Raw genomic sequence first — 27,044 nt, forward strand, 5'->3', positions numbered from 1 at the left:
ATATGCCTCAAGTATTTCACATGTTGACAAGAAAAGAGACTTTTTGTGTTGGGTGGTTACATAGGTATCTCGGGAGTAATCAAGCCTGGGGCATTCACCTCCACTGATGTGGATGAAATCACAGGAATGTGGAAATGAAGATAATTACATAAACAAATCAATGATTTTTTCTTGCACCTGAGCATAATAACTCTGATGCACTCCCTGAAGCCTGAGAATGCTTCACAGTTCTCCAGAGAACAATAAGCTGAGACGAAATATAATGGGAAATATATTGGGAAACATAAATGCCCTTCTAAAATCTAGAGCAATAAAAGATACATGTACAGGAACATTTGAAATGTGGTTTTCTATGAAACATTGCTTTGTGCACATTTACCTTGGTTTCCATCTTGGTGACATTATCAAGATGGTCTACTTGAAATTTTTCTTCTTGGTCCTGAGGCTTTCCTTTCTATTTTGGAGTTTGACAGGTACCAGGTGCTTTCTGAGACGAAATATATAGATACCTGGGGTCAAGACAAATATAATGATTATTTGTTTTCTATTTATACAAATCATGGTCACATGAAGAATGAAATTTTACCCAGTAGTCTATATAAGAAGTAAGTATCCTTCATTTATTTGTTTTCAATTTATCATCAACAATGCAAATAAAAAAGTCACATGTATAAGCAAAATGTCATTCTCCTCTTCTGTCTCTGTTTCCCTACCTTACTGTCCAGGACATAACCAAAATTTTTCTGTTTTATGCTGATTATTTATCTCTTTCAGGTGATTTAATGTTTATCTGACTCAGTTTTAGAGTTAGATATTTCAGGCTGGAAGCTGAGGGATACACTCTGTCTATACTTTTTCTAAAGGGATTTCTTTAAAAGTTGCAATTCCCATTGCATGTTGCCAAATGATATTCCTGAGAACCATAACACAAAGTGAGTCCATTTCTTTGAGACTGAGTAAATTCCTCTATCAGAATTGTGCTAGTGTTTCTCCCCTCATGATGGAATTCCCAATTACCATGAAGAGAGGTCTTTGATATTTATTCTCTGCACTAGGGTACATTTCTTAATAGAATACTGCAATTTTATTCAAGTATTGTTAATGTCATCATTTCAAACCTGCTGTGCTGCATGACTCTTGCAGCTGAATTCAAGCATAGAAACATAAAGATCCTTTATTGTGCCAATTTAATGCTTTTTATTTAATTTTGTTTCTATTGAGCATGTGTGCAGTCAGATTCTTTATTAATGGCAATGACAGTAGGGTTTTTTCTGTAACATTATGTGTTATTCAATTATAACATCCAGCTGTCCAATTGCAGAAGATATTTTGTGTACTTGTCAAAGAGGGTATAATGTAAAGATGTGACACTGTGGTTGAAATAAAATGTTGAATGACAAATAATTAGGCAGGACTGTAGTGACAGATAGGATGCTGGGAAGAAGACAGAGATGCCAGGAGATGAAAGGCAAGCAAAATGGGTATCACAGAAATGTGCTACTACAACCACATGGCATGAAGTAATTTAATACTTAATTAATTATCACTTAAATTTTTAAGTGATAGTAGCTATGTTGAAACAAGTCTAAGCCAAGGGTGAGCTTTAATAGTCAATATCTTCATGTCATTTTTTGACCTGGAAACCAAATAAAAACCCAACTATAGTATGTTACTATAAATATTGACTATATTTCCCTTGTCAAGTACTAGAATGAAAGTGGTTGTGGGAAGCACATGCCACAATTATAAAGAAGTCTATTGAAGTCATAAATATAACCACTTTACTTGCTATTGATTTAATATTTTCATGTCTTGATTCTATGGTCCATAACTATGATTTCTGGCACCGATTTCACATTTGTTTCTCTTTACCTTTTCCCCAATTATCGAGAGTGTATTTATATTGTAGGACTATGTACAGCACACTGTAGATTTGTATATTTGACCATAATCTAACTTTATTAATTATATTTGATTTGGATAATTATAGCAATGGCTGCTATAGCATACTAAGCAAATTATCACAAATAACAGTCTAAATATATGGTAATGAGTATTATACAAGATGGGCATTCCACTCTCTGTGAGAAACACAACAGTTCTTTGTCATTGAGATGAAAGCTGAATTCATTTTAATAACATATAGAAGAATGAAATTCAAGCAGAAATGGATGCTTGGTATCATACAGTAGAAGAGAGAAATTTTCAAGAAAATTAAGGAAATAATGAGAACCAGCAATAAAAGTGGCTGATAAACAACTTTGAACTTTTAATATTTGTGATTAGTTAAATCGTTGAAATTAGTGTGTTTGTTCCTCAATTTCAGAACTTTCACTACATGAATTATTCTCTAATATTCTCTATGTTTTATTTTACATCAATAATTTTGAAAGACTGCCTACAATTTGGGTACATGCCATTTGAATTTGATTCATAATAAGTCCCAGAATTAATATTACAATGATTACTATTGGTAATAAATATATTTGACTGTATCATATGTCAATATGTGACAATCTTAGTCAATATTTGTTTTCTTTTTTCTTAATTTTTTTATTTTGAATTAGAAACAAGATTGTTTTACATGACAATCCCAGTTCCCTTATCCCTTAAGTCCTCCCCTACCACCACCCCTCCAACTAAAACCCTACCGATCATATATCCTTTCTGCTCCCCCTGGATGTTGAAGCCTTTCATAGGATGTCACCAGACTCTATCATATGTTTGAGATACAGCCTAGGCTCACCCCCGTGTGGCTCGGATCAGGGAGTATTCCTCTATGTGGAATGGGCGCCCAAAGTCAACACCTATGCTAGGGATAAGTACTGGACTACTACAGGAGGTCCCGCAGATTTCCGAGGTTTCCTCAATGAAATCCATGTTCCTGGGGTCTGGATCAGTCCCATGCTAGTATCCCAGCTAACAGTAAGGGGAGCAAGAGTTCCCCGATGTTCAGGTCAGTTGTTTCTGTGGGTTTCACCAGCCTGGTCTGGACCCCTTTGCACTTCACTCGTCCTTTTCTGAATCTGGATTCCATTTCAATTCAGTGATAAGTTGTGGCTGTCAGCTTCTACTTCCACCAGCTGCTGGATGAGGGTTATTGGGTGGCATATAATTCAGTCATCAATCTTATTATCAGGGGAGGGCATTTAAGGTAGCCTCTCCTCTGTTGTTTAGGTTGTTAGCTGGTATCATTTTTGTAGATCTCCAAACATTTCCCTATTGCCTGATTTCTCTGTAAACCTAAAATGTCTCCCTCTATTATGGTATCTCCATTCTTGTTATCGTCTATTCTTCACCTGATTCAAACTTTCTGCTCCCTCATGTCCTCTGCATCCCTCTTCTTCTTTGATTCTCATTCTTCTCCCTCCCCCTCTTCCAGTGCTCTCAGTTTGCTCAGGGTATCTTGACGCTTTCCTCTTCTCCAGGGGACCATGTATGTCTTTCTTAGGATCTTGGTTGTTTACTAGCTTTTCTGGCAGTGTGGATTGTAGCCTGGAAATCCTTTACTCTATGTGTAAAATCCACATATGAGTCAGAACATATCCTGTTTTTCTTTTTGTGATTGGGTTATCTCACTCACAATGGTTTCTTTTAGTTCCAACCATTTTCCTACAAATTCAAAATTGCATTGTTTTTTTTTCTGCTGAATAGTACTCCATTGTGTAAATGTACCACATTTTCTTTATCAATTCTTCAGTTGAGGGGTATCTAGGCTGCTTCCAGTTCCTGGCTAATAGTGCTGTTATGAGCATCGTTGTACAGATGTCCTTATTGTATGAATGTGCTTCTATTGGGTATATGCCCAATAGAGTGTAATTGCTGGATCTTGTGGTAGACTCATTCCCTTTTTTTTTGAGGAGTCGCCATGCTGATTTCCAAAGTGGCTGTAAAGTTCACACAACCACCAGCAGTGGAGAAGTATTGCCCTTTCTCCATATCCTCTCCAGCATAAACTGTCATTGGCATTTTTATTTTAGCCATTCTGACAAGTATAAGATGGTATCTCTGAGTTGTTTTGATTTCCATTTCCCTGATGGCTAAGGATGTGGAACACTTACAGCCATTTTAGATTCTTCTATTGAGAATTGTCTATTTAGTTTTGTACCTCACTTTTTAATTGGATTGTTTTGCATTGCTTCCAGGGATATCAATGAAAATGCAGTCACATCAAATTAAATTTCCAAAATTGTGAGTTCACATAAAACTTGAATGTTATGAAGCTATTGTACTAGGTACCATTTTTATTAGTTGGTTAATAGTTTATTATAATGGATTTTGATGAAATTTGTTCCTGTTTTTCACCAATATTTTTATTAGCATATCAAGTATTATTTGTACTTCTGATTAATTTTTGCACTTGTGTTATTTCACTGAGAAATGAATGATCAATCTGGTGTCATATCATTAAAGAAAATTGAGTCTCCCTTTTCAAGAATGTATTAATGACCACTATTTATGCATACTTAGCCATTTTTGTGATGAATGAGATTTGTGTCTAGATTATTTCTGTTATACATAAAGTGTTTTCTTAGAAGAGTAACTTTATGACACAGAATAAAGCAAGAGAAACCTGCACAAACAAAAGATTGGAACAAAATAACAAAGGAGGCTTATCCTGTTAGTGACAATGAATAGAAATCCTGACACTATAGTATTTTTCTTTTTTGTTGTCTTTGATTTTGAGACAGGAGCTCTCTGTATTGTTTTGGAGACTATCCTGGAACTTTCTCTGTAGATCAGGCTGGCCTCAAACTCACAGAGATCCACCTGCCTCTGCCTCCAGAGTGCTGGGATTAAAGGCATGAGCCACCATTATCCGGCCAGGATTTTTCTTTAGGATATTAAATAATGGCAACAACAAAAATTTGATCTTGAAAATAAACAGAGTGTTCAAGATTGGCAACACATTATCACATTCATGCTTCACAGCAGAAGACAGTATGCTGAAATGAAGGGAAGACAATTTCCAGTCATACTCCAGCTTGTTGACAGATTAAAATGAAAACTCAGCAATGAAGAGTAATGGGTCATCATTAAGATTAGAAAATGTAGAAATATTGATGATTTTACATGGGAAAATATTTTTAAATAAGCATGTAAACTACTAAAAAATCTAAAGTGTGATATAGAAACCTTTGAATCCATAATGAAAGAATAATCGGAGTTCTTGGAAACTGAAGACTTGAATACACAAGAAGAAAAATTATATATTCTAAAAATTTATTTGTAATACCAGGATTTAATAATTTTATATGTTAATGTCTTGAAAAAGTAATTTCATTGTTTTAACTAGAGATTTCAAATATAAAACTAGAAATATCATACATGAAAAAATTCACATGAAATGGAAGGTAAGTAAATAAACAATGCATCTGTGGTTATTTCTAAATCAGATAGAAATGTTCAAGAAATAAACAAAATAATGAACTTCACAGTAAATTTATTCAAGGAAAATAACCAAAAGTTATAGGAAAAATATACTGTTGATTCAATTGGATACTAGCTGTAGAAAAAGAAAATAGGCTAGAGCACTCAGATATGGGACCCCAACATAAAACAATAGAAAACACATGAGAGGATAAAATGCTGAAATACTCAAAAGGAAAACAGAAAAATAAGACAAGTAATTAACACAATTTTAGATGATTTTCAAATTTCAGATATAAAAAGTAAAGATATTAGAGAAGGAAAACATTTTGATAATCAACACATGGCAACCAGAATCTAGAGACAGGATTAGCATGTTCAGATGAATAAATAAAAATAAAATGGGTCATCATTAACCTGAGGACACATTTGAAGATGGTTTATTCCTTATAATATACAGTCATTGTAATAATCAATAACATATCACTGAAAATTAATCAGCATCAAATGAAATGGAAAAGGACAAAGGAACATGAACTACAGAGAAAAAGTAAAAGTAATTAAGCTATATCTATTTATGAATTTAAAGATTCTCAGAGATGGTGAAACAAATGAATATGTGTGTTTACCCATTCTTTTTATTCATAACTAAGTCATGGCTTTGTCAACAGCAACTTCTTTGTTAAAATGTATCACAATCTGGGTAGAAGATTGTATCCTTCTATTTTACATGTTTACATATTTAATAAGCTTTTATTAGAATTCTAGAATAAAGTAATGAATATAAATCAATGTCCTCTAGGACCTTCTTCTCAGCATACTCACAGGCATAGGAATAAAACTATGAAAGTTCAAAATCAAAGAATCCCACATGAGTTCTACCAAAAAACCTCTTGTGAATCCTTACATAATTCCAGAAATCTCATATTCTCAATCTGCACTATAATAGGTCTTTTATCACCATAGCAATGGAAAAAGTAGGAATAAAATAAATTGCCATTATCACAATGAATTAATATTATGTTTGGAGCTCACTCCCTAATGATCTCTTTGCTCTCTTTTCAGGATGACTACAAAGAATATCCACTTGGTTTTGTCTCTTTATTTTGCTCTTGAAAATATCAACAAGGACCCTGATATTCTACCAAACATTTCTCTGCTAGTTAAAGTTGAATGTAATTTACTGGATGATTGGAGAATGAATAGTTTATCCACAAGAATTGGTGAATTTCTTCCTAACTACTACTGAATAAATCAGAGAGGATATTTAATTGTACTTACAGGTCCAATATGGTTATCATCTGCACTGCTTGGACCACTCCTATACATCACTAATAGACCAGAGGTAAGGATGAGTGAATAAGTTTTAAAGAAACATTGGCTTCCTTCATTCTGATATTCAGATACCAAGGCTGACAGAACAAGTGTATATAAATGCAGAGAATTCAAAGTATTTATACTCAGAATGTATTGTGACATACAGTAGTACTTTAGCATACATACACCCAAAATAAACTGAAAAATTAGAAGTGTTTTAGAAGCAGTCTTAGTTCATTTATGCTTTTTAAGGTATTTAAAAGAAATCACGTTTGATTTAATGAGATGAAAATCTACACGCCATAATATTCCAAGCATTTGATGAGCACAATTATTTTAGAGGGATCATTATGTATTCTGCCTTCTTCAAGTTATTTTTTATGTTTATGGCATTCAGCTTTACTATGGGCCATTTCATCCTATTCTGAGCAGTAGTGAACAGTTTCCACATCTCTACCAGATGGCTCCTAAGGACACAGCTCTGGCCTTGGCAATGGTGTCTTTGGTGGTATATTTCAGATGGAACAGGGTTGGAGCAATCATCTCAGATGATGACCTAGGACTGCAGTTTCTCTTTGAATTGAGGAGAGAGACACATAAAAACAGTGTATGCTTGGCCTTTGTACACATTATTGTAGAAGATAAAATACTATTCCAGAAAAATGTAAATATATTTTATAATGAGGTCATAACATCATCAGCAAAAGTTGTTATCATTTATGGAGACAAAGAATCTCATCTGCAGCTCAACTTTAGACTCTACAGATTAGTTAATGTTCAGAGGATCTGGGTCACTACCTCAGAGTGGGACTTGATCACACATAATGAGATATTCCTTCTTAATTCCTTCTATGGCACCTTTACTTTTTTACCTCATTTTTCTGAATTATCTGGTTTTACAACATTTATCAAGACAATAGATCCTTCCAAGTATACTAATCCATTTGCTTTTGGTACATTATGGTGGATTTATTTTAATTGTTCCCCAAATTCATTTGATTTAATGAAAATTAAGAATTACTCAAAAGAACAACTATATATATGGTTACTCAAGCACAAGTTTGAAATGTCTGTGGGTGGTACAGGTTATGTCCTATACAATACTGTGCATGCTGTGGCCTATGCACTCCATGAGATGCTGCTACAAGAAGTGGATACATGGCCAAAGTATTCTGGGGAAAGACTGGAATTTGACTCTTGGCAGGTAATAAGTATTCCAAATGAATGCAATGTAGTGACAAAATATACTTTTCATAATAGATAATGTGGTTTCTATGCAAGAACACCAGGATCATTTCTAGCCTACACAGAATTTATATACAGGTTGAAAAATATCTGAGACTCTTACTGATTAAAAACTCTACTACAGAAAACACTGATTTCTTTCTCATCCCATTTACCATCTATATATAGTAGAGCTACTGATTTTTTGTGTTAATCTTGTATCATGCCACTTTGCTGAAGATGATTATTAGCTGTATGAGTTGTCTGGTAGAATATTATGGGTCAGTTATGTAAACTATTATATCATCTGCAAATAGTCAAAGTTTGAGTTATTACTTTCCAGTTTGTATCCCCTTGATCTTCTTTTGTTGTCTTATTGTTCTAGCTAGAACTTCAAGTACAATATTGAAGAGATAGAGAATGGGCAACCTTGTATTGTTACTGATTTTTAGAGGAATCACTTTGAGTTTCTTTCCATTTTGTTTGATGTTGGCTGGTAGGTTACTGTACATTGCCTTTGTTATGTTTAGATATGTTTCTCTTATCCCTGATCACTCTAAAACATTCATTATGAAGGGGTTGTGGATTTTTTCAAAGGCTTTTTCAGCATCTAGTGAGATAATCATGTGGTTTTTCCTTTTGCAGTTAGTTTAAATGGTGGATTACACTGACAGATTTTCATATGTTGAACAATACCTGTATCACTGGGATAAAGCCTACTTGATCATGGTAGATGACTTTTCTGATGTTTTCTTGGATTCAATTTGACAATATTTTGTTGAGTATTTTTGTATCAATGTTGATGAGGGATATTTTCTGTAGTTCTCTTTCTTAGTTGGATCTTTGTGTGGTTTAGGTACCAACATAATTGTAGCCACATCAAAAAGAGTTTGGCAATGACCCTTCTGGTTATATTTTGTGGAACACTGAGGAGAATTGGTATTAGCTGTTACTTGAATTTATGGTAGAATTCTGTGCTGAAATAAGGACCTTTTTGTTGGGAGACTTTTGATGATTGCTTCTATTGTATTATGGGATGTAGATCTATTTATATTGCTTATCCGTTCTTGATTTAGTTTTGGTAATTGATACTTATACAGAAAATTGTCAATTTCATTTAAATTTTCCAATTGTGTGGAATATGGGTTTTCAAAGTATGACCTGATAATTCTCTAAATTTCCTCAGTATCCAATGTTATGTCCCACTTTTCATTTCATATTTTGTTAACTTCATGTTCTCTCTCTGCCTTTTGCTTAGTTTGGATAAAGGTTTCTCTATTTGGTTGATTTTTCTGAAGAACCAATTCTTTGAATCATTGATGTTTTATGTTGTTCTCTTTGTTCCTACTTTATTGATTTCAGCCCTCAATTTTATTGTTTCCTGTCATCTGCTCCTCCTGTGTGAGTTTGCTTCTTTTTGTTCTAAAGATTTAAGGTATGCTGTTGATTCTCTAATGGAACTATTCTCCAGTTTCTTCACTTGGGTACTAAATAGTATGAACGTTCCTCTTAGCAGGGCTTTCCAAGTTTCCCATAATTTTGGGTATGATGTATCTTCATTTACATTGAATTCTAGGTTTCTGTAATTTCTTTATTTCTTCCTTGACCCAGTAGTGAATCAATTCAGCAATTTTCAATTTCCATGTGTTTGTAGGTTTTCTGGAATTTGTGTTGTTGCATTCTAACTTTAAACCATTGTTCTGATAGGATACAGGGGTTATTTCATTTTTTTGTATCTTCTGAGGTTTTCTTTGTTGCCAAGTATGTGACAGATTTTAGAGAAGGTTATGTATGGTGCTCTGAGGAAAGTATATTATTTTTGTATTTGGGTAGAAAGTTCTATAGATTAAACAAACTGGGTCATACTGTTAAACCCAACTGGGCCATAAATTCTGTTCTTTCTTCCTTTCTTTCCTCCTTTCTTTCTTTCTTTCTTTCTTTCTTTCCTTCTTAAGTTTCTGTCTGGTAGTTCTATCCAATGGTGATATTGTGGTGTTGACATCTCCCACTGTATGTGGAATTTTAATGTGTGACTCTAGTTTTAGTAGTGTTTCTTTGACAAATTTGGGTGACTTTGTATTTGGGGCCTAGATTCAGAATAGAGAATTAATCATGATCGATTTTTCCTGTGATAAATATAAAATGCCATTCTTCATCTCTTTTCATTCATCTTAGTTTGAAGCCTAGTTTTTTTTTTACATATTAGGATAACTGTACCAGCTTCTTTCTTAGGCCCATTTGATTGGAAAATCTTTTCCCAACCTTTTACTGTGAGGAAATTTCTGCCTCTGAGTTGAGGTATGTTTCATGGATGCAGCAGAAAGATGGTTTCTGTGTTCTTATCCATTCTGCTAGCCTGTTTCTTTTTATATGGTAGTTTAGACCATTGATATTGAGGGATATTAATGACCATTGGTTGCTGATTCTTGTTTTTTTTTTTATTTGTCGTTGTTGTTGGTATTTTGTGTGGATTCCCCTCCCATTTTTACTTTTTGCTTTTGGTATATTGGGATAATCTATTGTGTATATTTTTGAGAGTTTAGTTGACTTCCTTGGGTTAGAATTTTCCCTCCAATATTTTCTGTAGGACTGGATTGTTGGATATGTGTTGTTCAAATCTGTTTTGTCTTGGAGTATCTTTTTTTCTCCATCTATAGTGATTGAAAGCTTTACTGTGTATTGTAGTCTTGGCTGGCATTCCTGGTCCCTTAACATTTTTAGAACATCTATCCATAACTTCTGGCTTTCATAGTTCCCTTTGAGAATTTAGGTGTAGTTCTTTTAGGTCTGCCTTTATATGTTACTTGGCCTTTATCTTTGTTGCTCTTAATATTCTTTCATTTATAATGTATGCTTGATGTTTTGCTTATTATGTCACAAGGGGACGTTTTTGTGGTCCACTCTATTGAGTGTTCTCTATGCTTCTTGTACTTTCATAGACATGGCCTTCGGTTTGGGAAAATTTTCTTCTATGATTTTGTTGAATATGTTTTCTTTATCCTTTCGCTGACTTTCTTCACATTCTACTATACCTATTAAACTTAGGTTTTGCCTTTTCACAGTACCCTATATTTCATGGATATTTTGTTTTAGCAATTTGTTGAATTTAAGATTTTCTTTGCCTTATAAATCTATTTCTTATAGTGCCTGAGATTGTCTGTTCCATCTCTTCTTTTCTGCTGTTATGCTTACTTCTGTAGTTCCTGATTTTTTGCTCAGTTTTTCCATTTCCAGCATTCCCTCATTCTGTGTTTTCTTCTTTGTTTCTTCTTTGAATTTTTTCCTTCACTTGTTTGTTTGTTTTTTCTTGGCTTTCCTTGCTTTCTTTAAGTGATTGGTTTATTTCTTGCATTTTTGCTTTGCCTATTCCTCCATTTATTGTAATTTTCATTTGTTTTTTTCTTCCATTTCTTTAATAGATTTTCTCATTTCATCTTTGAGAGTGTCTGTCATCTGCATTAAGTTGTTTTTAAGGTCATTTTTCCTGCTTCATCTGTGTTGGGATGTTCATGTCTTGCTGTAGTAGAGTTCCTAGACACTGGTGGTATCATATTGGTCTTCCTGCTGTTGAATATGTTCTGTATTCCCATCCCTTCTTCCAGTGGGTACAGGTGGAGTGTCTCGTTTTCTGCTCCTCTCCAGGTGGGTATAGGTGGGCTAGTAATGTAATGTTGGAAGAATCTGGGTGGTTTGTCCTCCAGGGAAGGTCTACTAAACAGTGATCAGACCCAAAAACTCCAAGGAGGGGACAGGGAAGATTGGCCTAAGCAGAGTGCACACTTATCTCTCCTGTGTATGTAAGAAGGGGGAGTTCTTTCTCTTAAAAATTTGGAGACCATCAAAAAGATGAATGAACTTTTAAGTAATCAAAATGTTGGGGAGCAAATAAGTGAATAAATCCTAAAAACAGCAAGTGATTCTTCCAAATTGTTTAACATACTAAGTAGTACTATTTCTTAACTGATTATCAGGTAATATTTAGAGGAAATAGTTTGGATAATATCTCTCTACTCTCTAGAAATATCATTCAGGTGTGAAAGAGCAATAGAATTAACCTCAATGAGAAGTTGGTATTTCCAAAACATAATATTGTTCTTATACCTGTGTGAATTTTCTTTCCAATTACCATATGAGATTTGGTATTACATCACATTTCTTGATAGATTAAGAAAAATTATAGTTAACATACTCCTCAAATTATTTGTTCTAATGCATAGGAATACTTAAAACTAAAATAATAAATGTTTCAGATGGTACATTTCCTGAAGAACATACAATTTAAGAACCCTATTGGAAATCAAGTGAACATGAATCTGAAAGAAAACCAGGATATGAAGTATGACATTCACTACACTATGGATTTTTTGCCAAATCATGGACTTAAGGTCAAAGTAGGAAAATTTTCCAAACATTTGCTACATAGTCAACAGTTTTATGTGTCTGAAGAGATCATAAAGTGGAACATAGACCTTAGACAGTTTTGTTTGACTAACTTGTACAATTTTACATGTAACATAATTACCCCAAATATCAAGATTGACTTTAGCATCTTCATGAGACAGAGTATTTTTAAATATATTCACTAACTTCTCACATTTCTACATTTTCTTTCACTATAATTTAGTTCAGTGGTGTGAAAATTCATACAATGTAGATGGTCCTCCTTTCCTCCTGACCTATTGGCCTAAGGTCAAGAGGTCAAGAATCAATATCAGTGACAGAAAGCTTTGTACACATCCCATGAGCACAAGTGTAAAGAGCTCCAAAGGAGACATACTTTGGTGAACTAGCTCAACTTTATTACAGAATATAAAGAATATATAAGATTGGGGAAAATGGGGACAAACCATAATTTGCCTTAAAAGGAACATTCCTATCTCAAGGCTTAGTATGTGTAGGGTTCTATAGCAGATTATGCCTGATCATCTTTGGCATGCACTTTGGCACAAATTTCTGCAAGAAGGTTTTTGTTAGGAATTCTGCTATAGGAACAGCTTTCAGAGAAGATTAGTCTGGTTGGCACAGAACCATTCTCCGGATAATGGCATGGAACGAAAGAAATTCTGCTGCTTCTAGGTAGACAAATGTTGAAGTATTGAGATAAGTCACCAGGCCATGGGAAGGCTGTGACATTTACCATCCAACAATGTCTTCCAACATCATATCTACACATTCTTATGTCTATGTACCTATGTATATGATAGATAAATATAGATTACTTATAAACCCACATATACATACAAGTTTTTCATAATATAAATGACAATACATCTGTAATATAGGAAACACAATATAAAACAGACATTACTTTTTAATTTAATGCATGTTTGTAACAGGATGTTTTTCAGTTGTACTATATTCTAAAAGTCTATCACTATTACCAAGTAGATAAAACAATTTTTTTATATTCTCATTTTCCTAAGATTCCACCCTCAATATGCAGTGTGCCTTGCAGTCCAGGATTCAGAAAATCCCCTCATCAGGGAAAGGCTGTTTGCTGTTTTGATTGTATCCCTTGCCCAGAGAATGAAATTTCCAATATGACAGGTAAATAGATAACAAAACAAAAGATTCATTATATTAGTTAAATTCTGCCTTTTTTACATAATTCTCAGTGACATCTACTATGAATTGAAATGATAAATCTCATCACAAAATCGAATGAATAGCAATTCTACTCCTTAAGCATCACAACCTAAGTCCTGAACCATTTCTTTGAATCCTTATTGTAGACACTCTTCACATATTTTCTTGTGGAAACTGTTTTAGTGTACTAAAGATCACATTAGCATTTATCTTTAGACTGAGATTCAGCCCTTCCTAATATCTTCCCCAAGACATGGAAGCTGCACATCTTTATTTACATATCCCCAGTGAGATGTGTTACATCTTGTACAAGCTATGGATTATGCATCCTGCTTAAGAGGCATGCATTTTCTCATCTGTCCTATCGTAGATCATGTAGTCACTTGGTAAGCTTCCTTTTGAGTTTGGAAGCCAGGATACAGAAGTCCAAATTGAGACATTTATTTAATGTACCAATCATGAAAACAAGTAAGATTGGAAACATTTCTGATTAAGTAGACGGGAATATCTACTTATTGACAAGGGTCTCAAGGAACATTTGGTAGTATAACAGGTAAATAAAAGATGGAATTAATTGCTTTGGGAATAATGATGCCAACTTAAAAAACATTTTATTTTATATCATCTGTACACCAAAATGTAAATTGTTCCAAATAATTTGAACATGATTAAGGTGGACATGCATGTAGATTTTAGACACAAATAATTCCATTGAAAAGTTAATCAGAATTTGTAAAGTACAAATTGGATACTGGGAAAAATGTTTCTTACAATAATAAATTGAAAATAAATCGATGAGAAATTATGTTTTAAATATATTAACTTTAGTTGAGAATAATAATGTACTACTATTACTTTACAAAATTAAGTAGTTACTTATGTTTATTTGAAAATATTGATACTATAATATTTTATTACAAATAATAATTATAAAGTGATTAGAAAAATAAAAGAAAATGAGTGTTTTGCCCAATAGTTTACAAAATTATAACATCAGTATTTAAATTTGAGTCATCCATGTATTCACTTCCTGACTGCTCTCTCTTGTATTCCACCAAAACTTAATATTTCAAGCAAGATATCAAGGATTAGCATGGCTGGCGAAAATAATTTTAAAAATCATCCAAAGGGATACTTTCTCAGCCTAGATACATGGAGGACTGCCTAGGTCCTGTGCCCAAATGATGTGAAGACTTTGATGAAACCCCATGGAAGGCCTCACCTTCCCTGAGGAATTTATGGAGGCTGGATGGGGGCTTTTGGGGGACAAGAGGAGGACAGGAGGGAGAGGTTACTTGGATTGGTGTATAAAATAAGATTGTTTTTAATTTAAGTAAAAAATTAATTTTAAAAATAAGTTAATGAATTAGAAAAATTCATCCAAATACAAAAATATAAAAAGGTGGAGAGCATGTCTTTCATGTTGTTTTCTCAATAAACATTTTTCTATTGAGAATAGTGATAGTCAAATCTTACATAAATTAGTAAACTGGTAGGCTCTTGTTTCTTGCCGACAATGATAAGAAACTTAATAGTAAAGGTGATATTTTAACACATAGAGACTTAAGGTGGTAAATACTTTATGAATCTTCTCCTTTCCCTGACACTATTTATGCAGTCTTTAAAGCTATATATGTGGTTGGCTGTGTTTCATTAAACAAGAGGTTACAAAAAGGAATTGATATTTGGCACCTGCTTGTAGGTGATAGAACAAAACGCATGTGAAAGAATGTGGTTCTATTATGTTGTACTTTATAGCCTATAGAATGGTTAGTAATGAAGATGTCATTCAATATTGCTCACAATAAGGTGCTTTATTTGCAAACATGAATATTCTGTCACTTGCTGAAAATTTTCAAAAGTAAATAAAAATGATCTGGCTATAAATGAAAAATATAAACAATAGATTTTAAAAACTTCATAAGGAAAAAGATTTTGACTTATGTTGCTATTAATTCTTTGTTATTTTTGGGTTTTTTTGAGAAAGGGTTTCTCTGTGTAACTTTGTAGACCAGGCTGGTCTCAAACTCATGAAGAATCATGTAATTCTGCTTCCGAAGTGCAAGGATTAAAGGCATGTGCCACCACTGCCCACCCTTGCTATTAATTATTAAGCACATAAAAATTTAACTTTATATCTACCTCAAAAATATGGCAAATGTAACACGAGAATTTTTTTTTTTTTGGTATTTCGAGACAGGGTTTCTCTGTGTAGCTTTGGAGGCTGTCCTGGCACTTGCTCTGGAGACCAGGCTGGCCTTGAATGCACAGAGATCCACCTGCTTCTGCCTCCTGAGTGCTGGGATTAAAGGGGTGCACCACCAACTCCTGGCTGTGACAAGAGATTTTTAATACATTATTATAACATATTCTCTGAAATACCAAGAAATATTACCCTGATGATACATTTCTTCCTATACCAGGCATGGATCAGTGTGTAAAGTGCCCTGATGATTATTATGCCAACCCTGGAGGAAATCACTGTCTCAAAAAAGTTGTGACATTCCTGGGATATGAAGACCTCATGGGAATGTCTCTAGCCTGCTTCACTATATGCTTTTCTATACTCATAGCTGGCATACTAGGTGTCTTTTTGAAGCATAAGGACACTCCCACAGTCAAGGCAAATAATCGAGATCTTAGCTATGTTCTGCTTATCTCCCTCATTTTTTGCTTTCTCTGTTCCTTGCTCTTCATTGGCAAACCAAATATAATCACATGCTTGATGCAGCAGACCATATTTGCAGTAGTGTTCACTGTGGCTGCTTCTACAGTGTTGGCCAAGACAATTACAGTAGTACTGGCCTTCAAGGTTACTACTCCAGGAAGAATGATGAGGAGGCTGCTGGTGTCAGGGGCACCTAACTTCATCATTCTAATCTGCACCATGATTCAATTGATTCTATGTGGGATCTGGCTGGGAACTTTTCCTTCATTTGTTGATGTTGATATGCACATTGAAAAAAACACATTTTGATTGTCTGTAACAAAGGTTCAATTACTGCCTTTTATTGTGTTCTGGGATACTTGGGATCCATTGCCCTGGGAAGTTTCACTGTAGCTTTCTTGGCCAGGAATCTGCCGGACACATTCAATGAAGCCAAGTACCTGACATTCAGCATGCTGGTGTTCTGTAGTGTCTGGATTACATTCCTCCCTGTCTATCATAGCACCAAGGGCAAGGCTATGGTGGGTGTGGAGGTTTTCTGTATCTTGTCCTCCAGCGCAGGGCTGCTTCTTTGCATCTTTGTTCCAAAGTGTTTCATTATTTTGTTAAGACCTGAGAGAAATTCTTTTCAAAATTTCAGGAATATGCATTATAAAATTGAAAATACTCATTAAATTCTCCTGTCATGTTTATTTTACCATACATAAGCAAAATAGTAAAGTCAAACACTTATCCTCAATTTTTAAGTCAAAATATGTACTTTGTCTCATTAGTAACTATAAAAAATTAGAGCTGTAAAATTTGGCGCACACCTCAGTTTTCATGGATCTGATCTCAAATTGCAATATCCATAATGTTGGTTTCCCTCTTTATATCCATGTACTTTAATTGGGTAATAGGTATGCATTAGTCTGGATCTTATGTATTAACATCTAACATCACTTTTGTACTATAAATTATTGTTAAGTTTCTGTTCTGTACTAAATCATTACAGTGGGAGATGTATGGGTATATATATATATATATAATATATATATATATATATATATATATATATGAGAATTCTGTTTAATTTGACATGAGATAAAGAGGACATTACATAAAATTGATTGATTCATTTTTGGACCAAATATTTTGTATTTACATGACATACATACATCCATATGTAAAAAATAATGAAAAACTAAGAGTCTCTAAACTATAAAATTAGGGCTTTAGAACAGTGACAGGAATGGAGGAAGGAAGGGAGATGGGCAAGTGATACTATTGTATTTAAATAAACACTAAAAACATAATTCTAAGAAAAGTAAATTTTTCTCATTTTCTTTATTTCTATATTTTCAGCCCCTTCATATACTACATAAACCCATGCACATGAGTACACATTTACACACACACATATACACACCCCACACACACACACACACAACTACGTGAACACACACAGTGTACATTGCTGTGTAACCTTGAAATTCTCTTAGTTTTCAAAAATCATTCTTCTATAACAACCTAAGGATTAAAGAAGACTCACCTTGTCCTATTGTCCACAATTGTTACAAATGAAATTCAGAAAATATGAGAAAACAGAGGCTGTTTTCTATTACTTACTGTATTTTTTATGGGATAATGTAGAACCTACATTATTTTTAATAGTTTTTTCTTGCTGTTTTTTTCTTTCATTTAAAATGGAATCTTTTTTCATATAATATATCCTGATTTTAATTTCCCCTCACTGTGCTCCTCCTGGTGTCTCCCTGCATACATCCCTTCCAGAACAACTCCCCTCATATCTATTAATAGAAAATGAAACAGGCTTCTAAGCCATAGCAATCAAAAATCAAAATATAGTATATTAAGCCGAAGAATAATTATAATATTTAAGTTGGACAATGCAACCCAGTGAATCCCAACAGCAGGCATAATAGTCAGGGACCCATTCATTCCTACAGCAGAGTCCTTTAACTTACAATGTGTTCTGCCGGCAAAACATGCTAGGGCAATGGTGGCAGGCAAATTGCAGAAATAGCAAAACAATGTCTGATTTGACTAAGCCCCTTCCTGTGGGACAAAGCCTACACCCATTACTGAATGTATAACCAAGTACCTGAGGTCAGGTATCCCAGAAATGAGGAGTAAAACAAAATACTACTGGTCTAAGAAGGAAACCAATAAAATCTTTTCTACAGATAATCTATCCTTAGAAATCAGTCTCTGATTCAGTCATTATCAGAAAAGCTTCCTCCAGCAGCAGAAGGATAAAGATGCAGAGATGCTATGGACATTTTGTGGAGCAAAAGTGTAAGTGAGAGATATGCATCAAGTCCTTCCCATCAGAGCTCAAGGAATATCACACCAGAGGAGGCAGAAAGATTCTAAGAGCCAGAGGGTTTGGAGTATATCAGGAGGAAAAATGTCCTCATAATCAAATATACAAGGTGCATATGGGCTCAGATAGATTGAAATGAAGTAGGAAGCAAAGGATCTGCAATGTATGTGACATGTCATCTGTGTGTATATTATATCTATTAGTTTTGGGCTTTTAATCAAATCCTTTCATCTGAGAGTAGATGAATAATAAATTTGATATGGTACAAATGATGACATTATGAAGTAACTAATTTCTTTCAGATTTAATTTGAAAACTGGTAGTATTCCAACACTCCACTGAATGTTTCTATACCCACTGATGTAATAGTATCATTAATTGAAAATAAAGCATTATCAAAAGACAATGTAAAGAAATTGAGATGAGGGTATGTAAAATGTGTATGGGGATATGTGGAAATACATATAGCGTATTTAATTCTCCACATTGTCTAAATGCCCTACCCAGGAAGAGAATAGGGTTGATGATAGAACCAAAAACAAATGAGCAAAATGATCAGTATCAATCATGAGTTGTAAGAGAGTGAAAAATCGGGCTGTTTCAGTCTCCCATCTGAAGTGCCTTTGAACCAGAACAAGAAGTTACTATGGGATTTTTTTCTCATGCTGGTATCAAATGCAACTTTGATTCCTTTCACATATATAATAATGCCAGTCCCAGGCAAAATGCTGTTGTATATTGGAGCCTGAATTTTCTACAACCCAAACAGCCTTCATAGTGAAAAGAACCTTGTTCCTTTTCTTTTCATATTATAGAAAGAGTCAGTTGTATTTATCCATTTTCAGGAGTTAACATGATTTTAATTTCAGTTTTACTTTACCTCTGTTTTTGGATCCATTGGATATCCACTTTGAATATTAGACTTGGCCATGGAAGATACTGCATACTGACTGTTATCTTTTGGGTAAGATCAAAGACCATAGGAATGTGTCACTCATTTTGAGTATTGATTGATTTCCTTACAGAGAAAAAGATTTCAACTACATAGACTTCTAGAATTTCATGAAGTGTGCAGGGAATTGAGAATTGCTATAGCCATGGTATGAGCTCCTATCATCATGCATACTTTCTCCTGACTCAAGAACTCTAATTTCTTATTATAGTGCTTTAACATTTATATAATAATGTGGTAAATTGAGTGATGCCCCTAAATTACTGTTTGAAATCCCTAATATCAAGAAGGATGGTCCTATGAAATTGACAGCCCAAACAACTAGGTCTTCCATAACATATGTGACCTATACTGCATTTGTACATGCTTTCAGATTTTGAGACAAGAGGACAGCATCATTCTCAAAAATCCTTCTTTTATTTCTCAAAATTCATTCTCATCAGTCTATGGTGACAAAGTACTACTCTCCCTATGGTACACTGTTCATTGTATAATTCCAGAATATCCTTTCTCCAACTTTTACTTTACCATGCAATGATATCATCTGTAACATTCCTTCTAAGGATCTACAATGGATCCTGACCAGAATATATGGGTTATGGGATTTCACAGCCCAAATATATATTAGACCCAGCCATGAAACTTCTTCAAGTTGTACTGTAACACAAATAAATAAATTACCCACAAACTGATACTGGATTTCAATGTAAAGATCAGGGAAACAAAGCAGCCAGTCACTAGCTCTCACCTATAGCTCTGGTTGAAAGAGATGATGCAACCATGAGCTCTTCTCCAAGTCTCAAACTGTTGCCTCTCCTCACTGTGGCTGGAAAGAATCTCTCAACTAATTCTTTGCTCCTGTTTTATAACCCTCTTGTGCTGGGATTAAAGTTGTGAGCTATAATTCTCTTTTAGACTGATTCACACTTGTGTAGATCTGGATGATCTTGAAATCACAGAGATCCTTCTGCCTTATAATCCTGAATCCTAGGATTAAATATGTGTACCTCCTACCTTCTTGCTGCAGGGATTAAAAGTGTGCATCACCACTGACTAAGCTCTATATCTTGAGACTAACTTTGTTTTTTCTGAATCCTCCAAGCTTCAATAAATCATAAATAATATCACTGCAATCCCCCTTTTTTATCTAATACAAAATGAAGAAGGCTACAATTCACATAAGAAAAACTGTATACAATAAGTACATATAATATAAAAAGGCAATAAATTTGTCAAAAATGTCTAGTCCATTTGCATTTGACACATTTAGAGAAAATAACTCATTATCTATCCTATCTTGGAGTGTCTGAAGTCTTGTACCTAATTTATTTCGTTTTTTAATTTCATTATCAGATTATCTTTTAATGTCTCTCAAATCATTTACACTTTACAAATCTTCAGTGAGTTATATTTCAGAGTCTGGTAAACAATGAAAACTGCAACTAATATCTAGTTTTCAGCTCCTCCACAGACCCAAGAAAGAAATAATAGGAAGTGTGATCAAGCAACTTCCAAAAAACGTAAGAAATGACAAAAAATAGCTGGCTATCTGGACAATAACCCAAGACTCCTCTACAAAATTGGCACATTTATCTTCAGCCTATAGGCCTAGAGTCCATGACAAACTTTTTTTGTGAAACAGCATTATCTGAAGTCTGTCCTGCCTTCTTGGAAAGGTTTTGCAGTCATCCTCTTTTGTGTCCTGTTTGTCCATTTTGGAAAGCATACTGACAGCAGTCAAGGCAAGAGCACTTTCATGCCCAGTGGCTTAAATTTGCCACAAAGAAAGTAAACTCCATGTGATTTTCTTCAATGACCAGCATCTTCTCTTCAGTATATTGATGCTGCAAGGAGCAGACATGTCTCATTGTTACAAAAAGAACTTTTGTCATTAAAAGATTTTAACTGCCACATTCTGTAGAACTCTGAAGTCTTTGAAGACCATGTGTATTTCTAAAATATATCTGTTTGTCTTTGAAAACACACCTAATGTGATGTGAATCTAATCTTTATTGTTCAGCTTTCTTCCTGACCATGACCAGGAACATTTGTAACCAATCTCTTTAAGCAATGACAAATATCCATAGCCCATTGAGTGATTAAAAAAAAAAAAACAACAAAGCTACCTCTTAGAAATGTGGGTGTCATTTTTCTCAAAGGTAGTTCCCACTGTCTGATCTGACTGCAACTTTAGGGGATCCTAAGAAAACTATGGGTTAACTGTTAAGAGGTATCATTTGTTGACTAGTCTCTCCATAAAAGCAAAGTACAGGGCTATTCTTAGCTCCTGGCAGGAGTAGTTTCTATGCCTGGATCATCTCAGCCTACTCAAATGGTTCTGAACAGTGTCTGTGAGGCTGGATCTTCTCAGTTGACAACCTCAAAAAGGTTCTGAACATTTTGTAGTCCAAACTGATCTTTAGTTATTGTTAGTCAACTTAATGGTGTTATAATCCTGGTGAAATTGTTGTGGGGGTTGCAAATTCTTTTGTTTGTTTTCTTTTTCTATTTATTATTTTATTTCTTAAAATTTATTTATTTAATTTAGAAACAATCTTATTTTACATATCCATCCCAGTTCCCTCCCACTGCAATCCTCCCATGCCTCTCACTGATCCTCATCCCACCCTCCATTTCTTCCCCAGGGACAGTGAGGTCTTCCATGTGGGATCATCAATGCCTGTCACATCATTTGGGAGAGGCCCTAGGCCTTCCTCCATGTATCTGGGCTGAAAGAGTATCTCTCCATGAGGAATAGGCTCCCAAAGTCCAATTGGGCACTAGGAATAAATACTGGTTCCTCTGTCTGAAGGCCCATAGACTGCCCAGGTCTCCTAACTGGCACCCAAATTCAGAGGGCTTGGTTCAATCCAATGCTGGCCCCCCAGCTTTATGGCTGAGGTACATTTGCTCTCACTTGATCATGTCAGCTCTTTTTTGTGAGTTTCTCTAGCACAGACTTGACCCCTTTGGTCATCACTCCTCTCTCTGTACTATTGGATCCAGGAATTCAGCTCAGTTCTTAGATGTGGGATTCTGCTTCTGCTTCCATAAACTACTGGATGAAGCTCTAGGATGGCATTTAAGGTAGTGCTCAGTCTTATTATAGTGGAAAGATATTTAAGGTAGCCTCTCCACTATTGCTTGGATACTTATTTGGGATCATCCTTGTGGCTCTCTGGACATTTCCCTAGTACCAGATTTCTCATTAAAACTATAATGGCTCCCTCTATTATGGTATCTCTCATCTTGCTCTCCTTTATTCTTCCCTGACTCAGTTTTCCTGAACCCTCATGTTCTTCCCCCTGCTATTCTCTCCTTATCTGTTTCTATACAGAGTATCTCTTTGTTAACAGTTCCAGCTGACTTGAAACTCAAGTTCTACATCGTGCTGCCTAAAATCACTAAGATCTACTTGAGTCTGATTCCAAAATGTTGGTGTTAAAGGCATGTGTGACCTCCACCCAAATGGATTCGATCTTCTTTTTGGAGACTTCAGAACACATTACATCACATTGTTTCTTCGTAAATTTTCCAGAAAGTTTCCCTTTCTTCTTTGGAAGTTCATGAATGCTTCCTTTGGGTACTGTATAAGATTTGTAACAGGTTTTATTTTCTTTCCTAATTATCCAATTATGTCCAAAGAATTCAAAGCTAATACATGGAATAATCCCAAGATATTTTCAGCATATTGCTATTGCTTTTCTAAAGTAGCATAATCTCCTCCAAGATTTTGGGAGATATCTATACATCTAGGTTTACTTTTATTCTATATTCTTAGCCTATTCTCTGAACCAGAAAGTCCATTGTAATTGTGGTCCAGGCTCTAGGACAGCATTAATAAAAAATCTATCCAATCTGAAGGGATAACTCTATTATAAACAGACTACGTGTTTATCAACTGCTTCACAAATAGTGAATGAATGCCATGAGACTACAGCTTCCTTAAATTTCCCTAAACCTAACAATGTCACAGATGTCCAAGTAGCTCTAATAGAATCACCTTCATTTGGCACTTCCTGTAAGGTTACCAGATATGTTAAAAGTGGATCTCTTAAGACTGTAGAGTGTACATTTTTAATCTTCATATGTAATGCTGAATTTGTTTTTCCATGTAATTCCTCAGTCTGTGTTTGACTATCTATATAATCTATTTTAGTATGTGTTTCTAAGGCCTACATCTTTTTTTTATTTTTAAAAAGACTTCCAAATACATTTTCAGTTTTATACTCTGGTGCCTGTAGAGGGTAGGGTATCTTACCAATCTTGAAACTTTCCTGAAGACACATTTCTAGCTGTACAGCTGCAAATTGCTTGACATATATTCAGTTGCAATGATTTCTTTACTTACAGATCTCTGCTCATGACTGTAAGTTCACTTATGCTCCTTTTATGGACAAATGCATTTTAAATATCCTTTTTATTCATGATTTTCACCAAAAATTAGTCTAACAGCCACCAGCAATAACCAAGCACTAACTAGCATGCTGTGTCTTGAAACTCCCTCCACCAAGTTAATTAGTCCATTACTTTTTGTTTTTGTTTTTGTTCTTCAAGACAGAGTTTCTCTGTAGATTTGGAGACTGTCCTGGAACTTGCTTTGTAGACTAGGTTGTTCTCAATCTCATGGAGACCTACCTGTGTCTGCCTCCTGAGTGCTGGGAATAAAGGCATGTGCATGTGCCACCACTACATGAGTCCATTACTTTTGAATTCATTGTTTCTCAAAATTAACAAGAATGACCTTTGATCTAAGTCCCAATAGAGTCTGGATCCAATCTGAAGCATCATCAAGATAGTATTTACTGTCCATATTTCTTTTTGACATTGTGTTCTTCTAAACCTGCACCAGAGTAACCCATTAAATTTTGGCGAAAGCCATTCTAGAACTTATTTAACCTGCATCTCCAGCCTTGTCCAGTTTACCCCTTCAAATCCACTTCAAAGGCCTAAGAACTACAGGATCAGGTTTAGTCACTACAATGACTGCACCCTTGCAATCAGTTTTCTGTATTTGTTACTTTTGTGTTGCTGTATCACCAGCGCTTTACAGAAACAATTTAAGGGAAGAAAGAGTTATTTCTGCCCACAAGGTCAAAGGCATTCTGTTTGTCACTATGGAGAAAGTGTAAAAGGGCCATTCAGTCCCCAACAGTGGAAGCACAGGTCATCAGCATCAAGTGGGTAGCAGGGAGTGAGTACAGCTTTTAAAGGTCTTTGTGATGCCTGATATTGATTGTCAACTTGAGGGGATTTGGATCATGATGAAAACAAACCTGTGTCATTTCTGTGTGGAAGTCTCTGGATTAGGGTAACTGAGGTGGGAAGACCCACCCTAATGAGACAACATCATTCCACAGGCTGTGTCCTAGACTAACTACAAAGGAGGAAGTGAGGCGAGCACCAACATTTGTCTCCCTGCATCATGACTGGATGCTCTAAGCTCCTGCTGCTGCATCTCCATTCCACAGGGGCTAGACCAGCCAAGTATGACCCCAGGTAGACCCTTCCTTCCTTAAGTTGCTTTATCAAGCAACTTAAGTATTTTGTCACAGCAACAAGAAAAATAGCCAGTGAGTCTCCCCTTGGTGTCTCAGCTCCATCCATTAATAACCCATCTCCTGAAGGCCTCAAAGCTCTCTGAAAAAGTGCTACCAGGAAAGGAACAAGCTTTCAAAGAAGGGGCCTGTGCCTGTGGGAGACACTTCACAGTCAAACTGTAACGAATCTCCTGACAGATGCATGGCTGGTAAAGATTCTCTCCCTTTCTGTAAGCTATGTTTTCCTCTATTAATTGTTTCCTTTGCATGTCCAGAAGCCTTTTAATTAATGCAACACTATTTGTAAGTAGTTGTTATTATTTCTGGGCTATTAATCTTTTTCAGAAAGCATTTGTCTATGTGTATACATCTTTTAAAAAAATAGGTTAATTATTTTTATTAGTTCATGTTACGGAAAAAGCTTGTTTCACATGTAAGTGCCTTCTTCCTCTCCCTCCTCTTACCCCCATCTCTCCTCCCCCATCGCTGACCTACACCCTACCCCATCCACCCTCCACTACCCAGGAATGGTAGGGCCCTCAACAGGGGCTCTGCAAAGTCCACCAAATCTTCCTGTGCTGGGCCTGGACCCTTCCCCACGTGTCCAGGACCAGAGTGTATTCCTTCATGAGGGATGGGCTCTCAAAGTCCCTTCTTACACCAGGGAAAAATACCAATCCACTACCAGAGGCTCCCTGGAGTACAGAGGCCTCCTTATTGACATCCATGTTCAGGGGTCTGGATCAGTCTTGTACTGGCCTCCCAGACAGCATCTGGGGTCGATGTGCTCTCCCTTGTTCAGGCCAACTGTTTCTGTGGGTTTCTCAAACCCGGTACAGACCCCTTCGGTCTTCATTCCTCCCTCTCTTTAACTAAATTCCAGATTTCAGCTCAGAGTATATCTGTGGATGTCTGTCTCTACTTCCATGAGCCACTGGATGGGGGCTCTAGGATAGCATAAAGAGTAATCATCAAAGTCATTTTAGGGGAAGGGCTTTTAGGTTATCCTCTCCACCATTGCCTGGATTGTCAGATGGTGTCATCCTTGTAGGTCTCTGGAGATCTCCCTAGTTCCAGATCTCTTCTAGGACCCATAGTGGTTCCCTCTAATATAGTATCTCTCATCTTGCTCTCTCTCCTCTATTCTTCCCTCAACTCAATATTTCTGCTCCTCCATTTGCTCTCCTCTACTCCTCTTCTGCTGCTCTTATTGTGGCAGCTCCCTCTCCCCTACACTAATACTCCCAGTTAGCTCAGGAGTTCATGCCACTTAACATTCCTGGGGTCCATTTATCCCTTAGAGTCCTTCATGTTTCATAGTTTCTTTGGTGACAAAGATAATAGGCTGGTAATGCTTTGCTCTATGTCTCAAATTCATATATGAGTGAGTGCATACCATGTTTGTCTTTTGTGACTGGGTTACCTCACTCAGGATAGTTTTTTTCTAGTTCCATCAATTTGCCTGTGAATTTCAAGATTCCATGGCTTTTTTCTCCATTGTATAAATGTTCCACTTTTTCTCTATCCATTCTTCAGTTCAGGGACATCTAGGTTGCTTCCAGGTTCTGGCTATTACAAACAATAGTGTTATGAGCATGGTTGAACATATGTCCTTGTTGTATGAACATGCACAATTTGGGTATATACCCAGGAGAGGAATGGCTGGATCTTGAGGTAGACTGATTCCCATTTTTCTGAGCAACCACCATACTGATTTCCAGAGTTGTCTTACAAGTTCGCACTCCCATCAGCAATGGAGGAGTGTTCCTTTTTCTCCACTTCTTCTCCAGCATAGATCGTCCCTGGTAGTTTTTATTTTAGCCATTCTGACAGGTGTGAGGTGGTATCTCAGAGTTGTTTTGAGTTGCATTTCTCTGATGGCCAAGGATTTTGAGCACTTTCTTAAGTGTCTTTCAGCCATTTCAGATTCCTCTGTTGAGAATTCTCTATTTAGTTCTGCACCCCACTTTTTAATTTCATTGTTTGGTGTTTTGGTGGCTAGCTTCTTGAGCTCCTTTTACATTTTGGAAATCAGCCCTTGGTCAGATGTGGGGATGTTGA

At 35.6% G+C, this 27,044-nt stretch overlaps 1 pseudogene; it reads left to right on the forward strand.

The window, feature by feature from the left end:
• The first annotated feature begins 409 nt into the window (after window positions 1–409).
• On the forward strand, window positions 410–16,839 carry LOC100752377 (annotated as a pseudogene).
• The last annotated feature ends 10,205 nt before the right edge of the window (window positions 16,840–27,044 follow it).

The sequence above is a fragment of the Cricetulus griseus genome, chromosome 3 (genome assembly GCF_003668045.3).
Source record: "Cricetulus griseus strain 17A/GY chromosome 3, alternate assembly CriGri-PICRH-1.0, whole genome shotgun sequence".
Lineage (NCBI taxonomy): Eukaryota > Metazoa > Chordata > Mammalia > Rodentia > Cricetidae > Cricetulus > Cricetulus griseus.